The sequence below is a fragment of the Palaemon carinicauda genome, chromosome 32, assembly GCF_036898095.1.
Source record: "Palaemon carinicauda isolate YSFRI2023 chromosome 32, ASM3689809v2, whole genome shotgun sequence".
Classification (NCBI taxonomy): Eukaryota; Metazoa; Arthropoda; class Malacostraca; order Decapoda; family Palaemonidae; genus Palaemon; species Palaemon carinicauda.
In genome coordinates, this window is record NC_090756.1 from 18,909,972 (window position 1) to 18,924,067 (window position 14,096).

Consider the following 14,096-nt stretch of genomic DNA (forward strand, 5'->3'; position numbering starts at 1 on the left):
ATAAATAGTTTTTCTGCAGATGAGTAGTATTTATCTTTACAGTAGTTTTAAGCATTCGTTGAATTTTTTTTTTGGCAAAAAAAAAAAGGTTACTGTAAAAACAGATTTTTCAAGGATTTTTTTTTGCGTCGGGGTCGCGCGCGATCGAGTATACCCTTAAAGGGGTGTCCGAGTAGCGTACCTATCCAGGGTTAAAAAACTATCCATGACTATCACTCCAACTATTATTATGAAAAGTAGACCTCACAGTCAAAGGAACTACTCTACTATAAATCTAAAATACAAAAACAAAAAAAAATACAAAAAGGTTACTTGCTTAGAAAGGGGAAGAAAACTGAACAAGTATGTAACCCAGTCTAAACCATACAGACCTGCTAGTCAAGGCACTGGGGTCTTTTCAAATGACCTAACCAGGCTTAAATATGCTTCATGTATACTGTGAACTTCATTACATCAAAATTGCCCATCAACGTTGAGAACTCCAGAGTAATAGAAAAAAAAACTGTGAACTTGGATCCATTGAAGACCCGGGTACACACTAGTTCATTTACCACAAAATGTAATGCTGTAACCTGAAAAGAAAAAAAGATTAGTTGTGGCAATGCAACTTTCCATAAAAACATTACTGTAAAGTACTGTATTAATAATCCTCATTAATTCTAATTTTTGTACAGTACATTTGACTCGTCATAATTCTTGACTTTTCAGTTACCTCAGTGATCTGATTGAACTGTTTATAATATTAACATAAATTTGTAAGTAATTTGTATTTTTCCTAGTATACAAACCTGGAGCTATCTATAGGAGTATATTTTTGGCGTAGCTGAAAGACGAGCCATGATAATTCTAGTGAGGGATAACTACCCTATACGCTAGTTAGCGGGTGGGGGGTGGGGTAGAATGGCTACCCCGCTCACTCACACCTCTCGGCTGAGTAACCACTTTGCTTTATGGCAGGACTTCTTGGGGGACAGGAGCCGGGCCAATTTGTATAGATAGCTCCAGGTTTGTATACTAGGAAAAATACAAATTACTTACAAATTTGTTATTTGTTCCGGCGTAGATACAAACCCTTCGCTATTTATAGGGGTGACTTACTCTTAGGAGGGAGGAAGTCCTCACCAACTGGCCTTGGTCATGAACCAGGGTCCTCTCTATTTCGATCTGTGTTTGATAGTAGAAGGGACCCTACCCTTGCTAAAATCAAGTGCCGATATAAGGTAATGCACCGATAGCGGCCTCCAGAAGCCTGTGTGAGTGGAACTAACAGTGTAGCTTGTCTTTAACATAGGAACTCGAGTACAAAACCTATTGTTCTTAAGAATTACCCAATACCCTTCCTCAAAAAGGTATTGGGGATATAACAAAGTATTCTTCTATACTTATGAGGCACAAGGGAAATGAGACTTACCTGCAACGAGGTGAGGTCAGCTATGCTGAGGCTTGCGGAGCTGTTTTCCCTCAAAGGGAGAAGGTGTAAGGAAGAAAGGAGCCAGCCATTCTTACTCATTCACCTCAGACTAATCCGGGTAACCTCAGCCCTCAACCCTCTGCTACTTATCCATCAAGGAGCCTGAGGTGTTTAGACCATTTGTTGTATGACCACCACAGGACCGATGGAAAAGGTCCCCATGTTCTTGTGAGTTACGTCTTTGCAGGTAGTGAGCCGTGAAGGTCGATTGACGCTTCCACATGCCCACTTAAAGTATCTGCGCCACAGAAGAGTTTCTTGAACGCCAGGGACGTAGCAATGCCACTTGACGTTACAAGCTCTGGGTTTTAAGATGGAGGAGGGTCTAGATTGAGAGGGGAAGGAAATCCTTGAGATCCTCCTCTTGACCTTCCCCGCACTGGTCAACAGTGCCGACACACGGGGGCGAGCTGGTATCGTTCTTTTAAAGTTGATTGATTGATTGATTTAAAGTTTTCAGGCATCCTGACATCTGAGGTCATTGACGCCGGTCACATTTAATTTATGTATACAAAAATAAAAAATAAAATAAAATAAAAAATAAAAGAGTATTCAATTAAAATCATAAAAGTTGAATGTCATAAAAGTTAAATATTTTTCAGAAGACCTGCTTCTGAAATAAATCTAAAAATGCCACTTGCATGGTAGGACACATTTCCAAGAATCTTGGCAAGGATGAACCTGCCACCCTCACCTCGAGCCTCAAACAAATATCTATTCCTTAAGTTGTTATAATTTGGGCATTCGGTCAACAAATGCCTTACTGTTAGAGGAACTAAACAGTCGTCACAATACGGTTGGTGTTGGCCCTTCAGCAGAAACTCATGTGTCAACCGAGTGTGACCAATACGGAGACGACAAAGAGACGTCTCCCATTTTCGGGGCATCATATTATACCTCCAAGGAGATATGTCATTTGTTACCTCTCGCATTTTATTCCCATCTAGGCTATCCCATTGCTGTTGCCATTTATTGCAAACCAATTTCTTGATGTCAGCTAAGAAATCATTACAGGGAATGGGATACCTTCTTGGCAGTAACTCGGATGCAGCCTTCTTAGCCAGTGAATCTGCCTTCTCATTCCCAGACACACCTACATGTGCTGGAACCCAACAAAATTGAACTGTTATACCTCTCCGTCCAATAATAAAAAGCCATTCTAAAATCTTTAAAACTAGAGGGTTATTAGAATTAAAAACTTCTATAGCTTGAAGGACACTCCTTGCATCACTAAAAATTGTAAAATTACCCTCCTTCTCCAACGCTATTTTCTCAATAGCGGTTAATATGCCATACAGTTCGGCAGTAAATATGGAAGCGGTCAGAGGATGTGCACCTCTACAATTAAAACCATTACTATGTACAGTGAACCCTCGCTACTTCACGGTTCGACAATCGCGGATTCACCACTTCGCGGGGTTTTTCCATAACCCATATATATATACATATCGCGGATTTTCCGGAAAATTCGAAAATACCGCGAAATCTGAAGACCCCCAAATACGATATTTTGTTACCTGTAATTCCATTAATACTGTAATTAGTAATATCTGCTCTTACTGATTGTTCATTGCATTACATATGATATATAATTCAGCACAGAAAGAAATAAAACACGAAAAGAGAATGTGATCATACGATAATTCAGTACTGTATACAGTACGTAGTAAAATTAAATCGAACATGAAACGCAAATCAGATGCAGTCATACCATATTAGAATGGTGTGTACTGTAATGGGTGTGCTTCTTTTCCATGAATCTTTTGTATGTATACGTACGTAGTACAGTACTGCATCCAATAATATTCTTTGTTGCAAAAATCACATTTCGAATAAGCGTACGAGAGAGAGAGAGAGAGAGAGAGAGAGAGAGAGAGAGAGAGAGAGAGAGAGAGAGAGAGAAAAGGGGCGTAAAATAGCGTACGTAAAGCTGTATTATTATTATTGTTATTATTATTATTATTGTTGTTGTTGTTAATAAAATTATTATTGTTATCATTATTATCATTATTATTATTATTATTACTGTACAGTATTATTATCATTATTTATTATTATTACGGTATTGTACTTAATCTACGTACGTTCAGTATGCGCGGGGCATCTTCTATGAGTAGGTAACCAACGCATCATAGTACTGTAAGACGGGTTGTGATTGGTTCAAGCGCTGATAGATGACGAATCAGAACTCAAGTTTTGTTATCTAGCCTGTGATTGGTGTTTTGCCCGCATCTCCTACCCGCAGCATCAAAGTTCTCGCGGGGCTGGATCGTTCACTCTCTGTTACCGCGTATCGCTGAGTAGACGTTCTTAAGTTTGTGAAGTTTAATCTGTGCTGTGTGCGACCTTTTTAAGTTGAACTTTTTGTTACGGTACTGTAAATCCTACTGTAATGGCTCCCAAGCGTTCTGCTTCTCTTAAGGCTGGTAGTGAGCCTAAACGCCACCGAAGGATGATGACGATAGCTGAGAAGGTTACGCTTCTCGACATGTTAAAAGATGGTAGAAGTTACGCGGCCGCCGGCCGCCATTTTGGCATCAACGAATCTACTGTTCGCTATATCAAGAAGGACGAGGCAAACATTAGAAAGACGGCTGCAATCACCTTTAGCAGATCAGCGAAGCGAGTCGTTACAACGCGTAATAAAACGATCGTACGCATGGAAGGTGCTTTAGCTGTGTGGATTGCCGAATGCCGGAAGAAGAACATAGCGTTGGATACAAACACCATCCAAACAAAGGCTTTGAGTTTATATGAGAATTTTGCTGCAAAGGAACCTAAAGACGACGACGGCAACCATGCTGAAGATGATGATGATGCAGATGATCCTCAACCAGGGACATCCACTGATTCCCAGCCTCAGAAACGTTTTTCCGCAAGCAAAGGATGGTTCGCGAAGTTTCAGAAACGCTTCGCCCTGAAAAGCGTTTCCCTGCATGGGGAGTCTGCTTCCGCTGACACTGCCGCTGCTGAAACTTACGTGAACCAGACGTTCAAGAATATTATCGCCGAAGGTGGATACAAGCCGGAACAAGTCTTTAATATGGATGAGACTGGCTTGTTTTGGAAGAGAATGCCGTCGCGAACTTTCCAGTTCAAAGAGGAAGCCAAAGCCTCTTGCTTTAAAGCATTCAAGGATCGCGTTACCCTCGTGATGTGTGGCAATGCTGCTGGATTTTTGTTAAAGCCGGGGCTTATTTATAAGTCGAAAAATCCTCGCGCTTTGAAAAATAAAAATAAGAATCTCCTTCCCGTGTACTGGATGCATAATCAAAAAGCATGGATTACGAAGATGCTGACCTCCAACTAGTTCCATCAGTGTTTTATCCCGCAAGTCAGCAAATATCTCTTAGAGAAGGGCTTGCCATTCAAGATCCTTCTCCTTATGGATAACGCTGGTGGACACGCAACTGACCTGTCGCATGAGGGCATTCAGGTTGAGTTCCTGCCACCCAACACCACGTCATTAATTCAACCGATGGACCAGGGGGTTATCAGGGCGTTCAAGGCCCTCTACACGAAGAATACCTTGGCGGACCTCGTTGCGTGTGTGGATGCTGCCCAAGATGACGAGGATGAAGATTTTAACTTGAAGGAGTACTGGCGGCAGTACACCATAGCCACGTGCCTGCAGAATATTCAGAAGGCACTTCAAGAGATGAAACCTGCAACCGTGAATGCGAGCTGGAAGAAGTTGTGGCCCGATATTGTTTACGACGACAAGCGATTTACTCCGTCGGAAATCCAACACTCTGCAATACGCAAATCTGTGCAGTTGGCTGCCATAATTGGAGGCGACGGGTTTGGCGACATGACGACTGAAGACGTCGACGAGTTGTTGGACTGCCATTCCCAGCCCCTAACTGACGTAGACCTCGAAGACCTGACGAAATCGGCAAGTGAGGAAGAGAGTGATACCCAGGAAGAGACCCAAGAAAATGTCGAAGAAACGGGCTTAACATTAGAACGGCTTGCCAAGGCCTGCAACCATGCGAAGGAGTTGAAAGAAATGTTGCAAGAGTGGGACGAGGATATGGTTCGCTCGATGCAATTCTGCAACAAGGTTGATGACAAAATGACTCCCTACAAAATGCTCTTGGATCGAAAAAAGAAGCAGCGGCAACAACTTCCGATCACAATGTTCTTCCAGCCTCGCAAAAAAGAGCCAGTTCCTCCTGCTAGTACGCCTTCGGAAGAAATTGAAGTTTCCCAGGAAGAAGTTGAAGAGGTGTCCCAGGAAAAGACACCTCCGTCTGAAGAGACGTAAAATACTATCATTGGCTGCACAGTAGAACACATCATCAGCTTCATCATCATCATTTCTACTGTGCAGCAAATTCATCGCCATCACCATTCAAGTTTTTCTTCAACTTCTTTCGTGGTGAGTACAGTAACAATCTTTATTTTTTACTTTAATATTCTTACTGTACATTCTAAAATTGTATTTGTGCCTGTTTTATAGTTTAGTAATGTACGTACTGTATGCATTAAGTTAAAGGGAAGGTTTTAAAAGTCTACATGTTGTAACCTATCATATTTTTTTTGTTTAAAATTTACATTTACGTACGTAAAACAATCAATCAATCAATCAATCAATCAATCAATATCTCTCTCTCTCTCTCTCTCTCTCTCTCTCTCTCTCTCTCTCTCTCTCTCTCTCTCTCTCTCTCTCTCTCTCTCTCGTAAATTGTTTTCCTGCTTTGCTACGTACAATACTGTATAATTTATATTTGTAAGGTAACATATTTTGTAAATGCTTTTACTGTAAATACTGTATGTACTGTATCATTATTTATCACTATCATCATGCGCGTTAAATGCCTTGTTTGTTCTGAGCGTGGTTGTTTACTGAGCGTACACGCCGTCGTTTCAGGCGGCGTCATAAAGAAAAACATTTCATTTGGAAGTCCTAAGAAAAATACGTAAACTAAAACATTGGTAATAAACAAATCAACATACAGTACTGTATAATCAATATAATCGATGCAAAAACTAACCTATACATATATGTGTACTGTACACTAAATGAGTTTGTTTCTTCATTATGATCAGAGATGAACGTAAACAAAACATTGGTTGCCATTTTTTATCGTGCTTTTTAGGTGTTTAGGAAACGCATGATATAAAATCGCCTTTAATATTTGTGCCTGTTTTAGTTTAGGGTGCTGTAGTACATGCATTAAGTGTTCTGTACATTAAAGGGTGGTTTGTTAACAGTACTACGTACAAGGGAAGGTTTTAAAAGTCCGAATATACATGTTAAATAAATAGGTAAATATGTCACTACTTCGCGGATTTTCACCTATCGCGTCCGCGTCTGGAACCTATCTACCGCGATAAACGAGGGTTCACTGTACTCCAAATCCAACGCCAGCATCAGATTTGGAGCCATCAGTATATATAAAAGTTGATCCTCATGTTCTTTAACATGTTCATTAAAAAAGAGACCTGGCTTCTAGGTCTGACATATTCTTCTTATCTCCAATAAAATATTTACAAAAAGATATCTCTGGTAACTTCCATGGAGGCGTTGATGATACCTTGAATGGAAGTACCTTATTTCTAATTATATCCAGACTATTTAATAATCGTTTCACCCGAAAGCCATAAGGTTGAGGAGATTTTGGGTGCAACTCAAAGTATGATGCGTGTCTTACAAGGCTAGAGAGTTAGGGAGTCTTTGCAATCTAAACCAATACCGAATAATGGAAGACATTCGGTAAAGGTCTAGAGGTAACTCTCCAGCATCAACAAGGAGACTTGGGATAGGCGAGGTTTTAAAAGCTCCAGTAGACAATCTAATACCTGCATGATGTATCGAGTCTAATATTTTTAACCGGCTTGGGGTGGCTGAAGAATATATTTCACAACCATAACTAATTTTGGAAAAAATCAAGGCCTTGTATAATTTTAAAATAGTATTGCGGTCTGCCCCCCATGATGTATGGGACAATACTTTAAGATATTCAGAGCTTCAACACATTTAGCTTTTTACGCTTTTAAGTGAGAAACCCATGTAAGCCTACAATCAAATATCTAACCTAAAAATTTAGCTTCTCTTGCACATGGTATCCGTTGACCTTTAATGTATATATCCGGGTCTGGATGTACTCCCCGGATACGACAAAAATGGACAATGGTAGTTTTACTTGTCGAGAACCTAAATCCATTCATGTCAGCCCACTGGATAATTTTATCAATAGCGAGTTGGATTTTTCTCTCAACCATTGCCATTCTAGTGCCAGCAAATGATATTGAGAGATCATCCACAAATAATGTTGAGAGAACATCCTGGGGAATGGCTGAGGATATCCCATTAATTGCTAGTGCAAAAAGGGTTACACTCAGCACACTACCCTGAGGAACTCCTCCTTCCTGGCACTTACTCTCTGATAGAGTATCCCCAACTCTCACTTGAAAAACTCTACGTGAAAGAAATGCCTGAATAAATAGTGGCAGCTCTCCTCTCAATCCGATTTCATGAATGGTTTTAAGTATAACATATCTCCATTTGGTATCATATGCCTTTTCAAGGTAAAAAAAATACTGTAACATGGTGCTGTTTGGAAGCAAAGGCTTCACAAATAGAAGACTCAAGTCGTATCAACACATCAGTTGATGAGTGCATTTTTCGGAATCCACATTGAATCGATGATAAAATAGCTTTCTTTTCAAGGCACCACATCAGCCTTGCATTGACCATCTTCTCCATGATTTTACATAAACAAGATGTCAATGCTATAGGACGATAGTTTGCTCCTAAAAACTTGTCTTTACCGAGTTTTAAAAAGGCTAAAATAATGGCTAGTTCCCAAACACTTGGGTAACTATGATCATGCCATATTCTATTAATAATGCTTAAAAATAAATAGCTTTGTATTAAAATGTACATGTTTAATCATTGCATATGGAATTCCATCGGGTCCAGGGGCTGTATCATTGCAATGAGCAAGTGCGGAATCAAATTCTCTTTCAGTGAAAGGAGAATTATACGACTCTTCCCTTCTTGTTGCAAAATTTAAAATTTTCTTTTCTTCAGTGCTCCTATACTGGTGACCAGGGGCTCCTTCACACTTGCTGGATACATTTGAAAAATGATTAGCCAAGACATTGCTAACTTCATTTGCTTCAGTTACATACTGGCCATTCACCTTCAACACTGGTGGTGGGTTGGGGGGGAATTTGCCAGCTATCTTTTTTACTTTCCTCCACACAGAAGACGGTGGTGTTCTACTGTTAATGGAGGAAACAAAAGACATCCATGACTGGCGCCTTGCTTCTTTCATGGCACGACGGAACTGTGCTCTACATTTCTTGTACATAATTAAATTCTCATCAGTTCTGCGCCTACGCAATCGTGTTAGAGATCTTCTTGTGGCTCTGTGGAGTGCAGTTAGTTCTGAAGACCACCACGGGACTGGTCGTCGTTTGAATAACCCTGTTGTTTTGGGAATTGAATTGACTCCTGCTGTAGGAAGAGTTCCATTCAGTAGGTCTATGGCATCATCAATACTTTCAAACTGTTCTGCTCTCCCTTCGATTTCACTTAGCTCAGAAAATTTAACCCAGTCGGTCTTGTCTAGATTCCAACGTGGCGATCTTTGCAAAGGCGGACCCTTGTTGGTGTTTATAATGATTGGTGCATGATCACTAGTATGCCAATCATGTAATGTCCTCCAATCAAAATCAAGAAGGCAGTTAGAGCTTGCAACTGAAAGGTCAATGCATGACAAGGTACCCATCTGAACATGGAAGTGTGTGGGCTCTCCTGTATTAAGGAGTCCCACATCCTCATTCTCCACAATTGATGAGATAATATTGCCCCTTGTGTTTGCTAAAATATCACCCCATAAAGGATGTCTACCATTCATATCTCCCAGTAAGAGAAATGGTTGAGGGAGTTGATGAATGACCTCTGCTAAATCATCATATAAAATATTATCATTTGGAGGCAAGTAGAGAGAGCATATTGTATATTTTCTTCCTATATCAATTTGTACAGCCACTGCCTGCAGTGTTGTACATATAGACATAGGTATTTGGGGAACATCTCGACGAATGTACATGAGACTTCCACCATGGCTCCCTGCTTGATGATTATATGGTGTTCTATAGCTAACATACTCTCGAGGACTAGGAGTGTTAGCATCAAGCATACTTTCCTGTAGACATACAATTATGGGGGAATGTTCATGAATTAGGAGCTTAAGTTCTTCAAATTTCGCCCTTAAACCCTGACAGTTCCATTGCAAAATTGAGGAGAAAACTATGGATTATTTCGGGAAGACATCTTGGATGAGGTCTTCCCATTGGCAGTTTTTAATCTAACATTATTACCTGTAGGTTTCTTCAGAGATGGTCTTGTTATGTTGGGTTTTACGTTGGTGGTTTTCTTTGTATCTTTTTTATCTATTTGTTGAGGGAGATGGTGGACCTCAACTTGAATTTCTGATTTATTTAAATTGTCTTCTGGTTGATCGCCAACATCAACAGACAAAACATCATATTTATTTGATGTCATAATTCTAGTATTTCTTATGGAAGGGGGTGAGAGAGATGGAGGTCTCTCTCTTTTACGATTAATAGGTTGCGAGTTACCAGGTTTTTGTACCTTCACCACTACAGGTACACCTGATAACTTGGTGTCAGGTGGAATCTCCATTAAATCAGGCAAGGACATGGCCTGGGAGAGGTTAGTACTATCCTTTGTAATGGGGGACAAAGGTTTGATAGTGGTGGGCAATGTCTTTTTGTTGATACTCAATGATAAATCTTTAGGAGGAGATGTTCTTGTCTTATGCAGCACTTTATCAATAGATGGTGAATTCCTTTTTCGAGAACTACCTACAGTAGTAGGTGGGTGAGATGATTCCCGAGGAACTTTTTCTCCTGTTTTTAATGTCTTTGCATAAGTATTAGATTTATTTAATAATCTCTTGGCATGCCCCACGCTTACATGTTCAATAATTGATTTATTGAGGGCAGCCTCTTCTAACTTATAAAACTGGCAGCTCCTATCATTAGATTTATGATTAGAGTTGCAGTTTAAGCACCTTGCCTCAAATGTACATTCCCCATGGTAAATATTGGAGCAAGTATTACAAATTCTTTCACTATTGCAAACTTTGGAAGGATGTCCAAATTTAAAGCAATTATAACATTGCAGTGGCTTTTGCTTGAAAGGTTGAACTCTGATCCTTTCGTTTTCTATGTCTATGTGGGAAGGTACATCGGCATCCTGGAAAGTAAGAACAATCATTGATGTTCCAGGTACTTTATGTACTTTCCACACTGATAGAGGACACATAGTCAATATCTCTTCTTCAGTAAATTCATACAGATCCCTATTAAAAACCACTCCCCTTCCATAGCTAAAGTTTAGATGGGGTTTGATGTCCAATTTTATATCATCATTTACTGTCTTCAAATTGGACAGTATAACAGACTGTGTGTATGACTTGGCCTTTATCAAGTAACTTTTCTTCCCGAATCGAGATATATCTCCAGGTGCAATCGTACCTACCTTCCTCTGAAGAAATTTGCAGATCTTGAAATAATTTTCCGTACCTCCTACAGATTGAGCAAGAAGCCACATAGGTGGTTTTGGCTTTCTTGGGATGGCATATCTGCCTCTATATCTTTATCAGCCCAGTCTGCTGGTCTGTAGACATCCAGATCTTTAGGTGCCCCATCACACAGAGCACCCTTAACACTCATATTACCTACTTTAATATCAACAATATTACGGCTTGCATTAAATGCTTCCTCATGACAATTAAATGATAACCAAGATTCCCAATAATCTTCTTGAAGTTTCATTCTAATTTCTTTTATTGATCCGTAACACTCAAATATTTTATGTAGCACATCATAATTAGCTTCTAAAGGGATTTGGGTAACGTGCAGGACATTCAGTTTTCCTGTGTTGCCCAAATTACCCTTTTTCCGAATGTTTAAAGAACAGTCCTTTTTAGTTCCTACGTCGTCAACGGAGTTTTCTTTAAATGAATTGCCAGTCGTCGTCAACAGTGCCAGGGGCGAGTCAGCATATCCAGGGGAGGTGGGGTCATTGTCACAAGAATCCATCAGAATAAGGAAAAGAGAAGAGTGATTTTTTGAATAGTTTGATTTACCTGCTTGAGAACATTAAGGCATCACATGTTGAGAAGGAAATTTGCACTCTCCACTACCGGCACAGTGAGAGTATACTTCCCAGATGGTCCACTCCATACCCTACCCGAAGGATAGCATCAAAACAGATATAGAGGCACAGGTGTAAGCTGAACCCGCCTGTTAAGACTGAGACCAAGAAATTATGGAATCATCCTCCCCATATCTGTAATGACGGGCTTCCGGCCAAAAGCCGAGAGTCCTACCCCAAGCATTGGATCCCCCTGGATTCCGAAGACCCAACACTTGAGAATAGTTCCGCCAAAAAGGTCCAAACCATCTTCGGGATGGCTGAGATCATCCAATACTCTCACATATAGCTTTGAGCACAAACACCTCCCAACTGTGACCCCTCTCCCATTCATCAAAGCAGGCAGCATCCGCCCAAGTGGCAATAACAGATGTAGAAACATCCATGCCATGAGAAAAAAAAAAAAAAAAAAAAACATACATATATACTGTATGTAAAAAAACACATACATATGGAAAATTTTACTCATAGGGTTGGGACAGCATCATGAAAGAAAGTTTATAATATTAGGAGAAGGTTGAAGCAATATAAAGAGGAAGAAAAAGATAAGAAAGAGAGAAATTTAGATTCGAACTGGGGGAGTAATTTCCCCAAGTTCAAGAGCCCTCTTGCCCGTCACCAAGTTTCAGCACGGGAGTGAAATGCCGTGCTGAAGCTCAATGACTTTATCAAGGCATTCTCTCATTAAGAGGGTTCTTTTAAGGTAACCCCACAGACTCCTCACTAGGTAAAACCCCAGTTGATGGGTTTTCGGTTACCGAACGAAGACTCTTTATCCGAAATGGGCTGCACCTAGGGTACAACACACTCGGATTTTGAGTCTTAGCAATCCACTCAGGGACGCCGCTGAGGATTACTTCTCCCCATCTTCTAGAGTAGACGATGACAGTCACAAAGGACCGAACACTTCGCCTGGAAGACCGACGCTGAAAAGTGTCCGAGGTAACTAGATATCTTTTCCGTAACTCATTGTGAAAGGCCTCTCTGAGAGAGGTGGAGTAGGATCGTCCCAGGCATAAAGTCGAAGCAAAGCTACGGCTTAGGAAAGTGTTAGCATGTGGCTGCTTGGAAGATCGTGTCATGGAGGAAGATCCCTCGGAACTCCGTCAGGAGCTGCAGAAGGTCCGGGAACCATTCTGCGGGTTGTCATAACAAAGCTATTGGAACTCCGTCAGGGGCTGCAGAAGGTCCGGGAACCATTCTGCGGGTTGTCATAGCGAAGCTATTGGAGTCATTGATAAGATCTTGACTATCCTGCCTTGGCTGAGGACTTTTTCAGCAGACCGAATGGGGGAAAAAAAGCACACCTCTAGGCTGCCCAACAGATCTTGGAACACATCTTGTTTGAGGGCCTGGTGTTCCGGGACTGGGGAACGGTCGAGCGGGAGCCTGAAGTTCAGGGTCGCTGCGAGCATAACCACAGTCGAGGACCTCAGAAAGTTAAGACTTTGTTGGATACAAGATGATTCCAAGACACTAGGAGCCCACTATCTGGGTAGTCCTGCAAGCACATTCTTGTACCAGGAATGACGCGAGCGGATGGGGGCAACTAGTTGTCCTCTGTCCATCTGAGGCTTTGTACTGCTAGATGGTTCTCTAAGAGAGGTGAATGCTGGTACCTCTCTCAATCGGGCCAACGGACAAGGATGGAATGGTGCGGCATATGCCCCCCCCCCCCTCTTTTGATGCATTTAAGAGAGCATCAGATCCAGAGGGAAGACGAGAAGACAGGCCTCTTTACAGAAGTTCTCGTCTGCCACCCATCAACCGCGGATCGTTCAGTGGTGGGGGGGGGAAGTGCATAGCAATAAACACATCGAGATTATGTTGAGACGTGTAACTATTTGCACATTCTTGCAATGAAGGGGAACAGCCTGTCCTCCCTCCAACTGCCACCAATCTAGTTTGGTTGGCCGAATAAGACTGATACCAAACGGTAAACCAATTAATCAGTACAGCTTGTGTTATAAGAGCGAATCTCCATAGAGATTGCTTTTCAGACAGGAGACTGTATGGTAATAACCGAACGCAACCAACCAAACCCAAGAGGGAATTGAGACGTATCTTCTATCTATTGTTGGATGGGTAATAAGCATAATTCTACTACAAGTAGTAACACCGAACTGTGAGCATGACAAGCATAAATGCGTAGTTCGACTTGAAATTTGTGTCCGGAACTCAGTTGGAGAACATTGAAAACGTTCGTAATGGAGGTTTCTTCTTAGGAGAGAAAAAATGTTCGTACTTCTTCTACGATCGGTAAACCAGCATTTACATTAAAAGTTCCCTACTAGGGAACAGATATGCTTATGAGAAGTTTCCAGCCAAAGCCTTTGTAGGAGACTAATGCTTCCGATTGGGGGAAAAGAAAAAATGCCTATAAGAAGGCAGAACGTAAATGCCGTATGTCTGGTTACAGGAAAG

At 41.1% G+C, this 14,096-nt stretch overlaps 1 long non-coding RNA gene across 1 annotated transcript in view; it reads right to left on the reverse strand.

Annotated features, from left to right (window-relative positions):
* Positions 1-376: 376 nt before the first annotated feature.
* The window catches only part of LOC137625720 (uncharacterized), a 40,699-nt gene continuing 26,979 nt past the window's right edge, over positions 377-14,096 (reverse strand). The window contains exon 3 of the long non-coding RNA XR_011040883.1: positions 377-572. This is a non-coding gene — a long non-coding RNA (uncharacterized lncRNA). The remainder of the gene's footprint in view (positions 573-14,096) is intronic.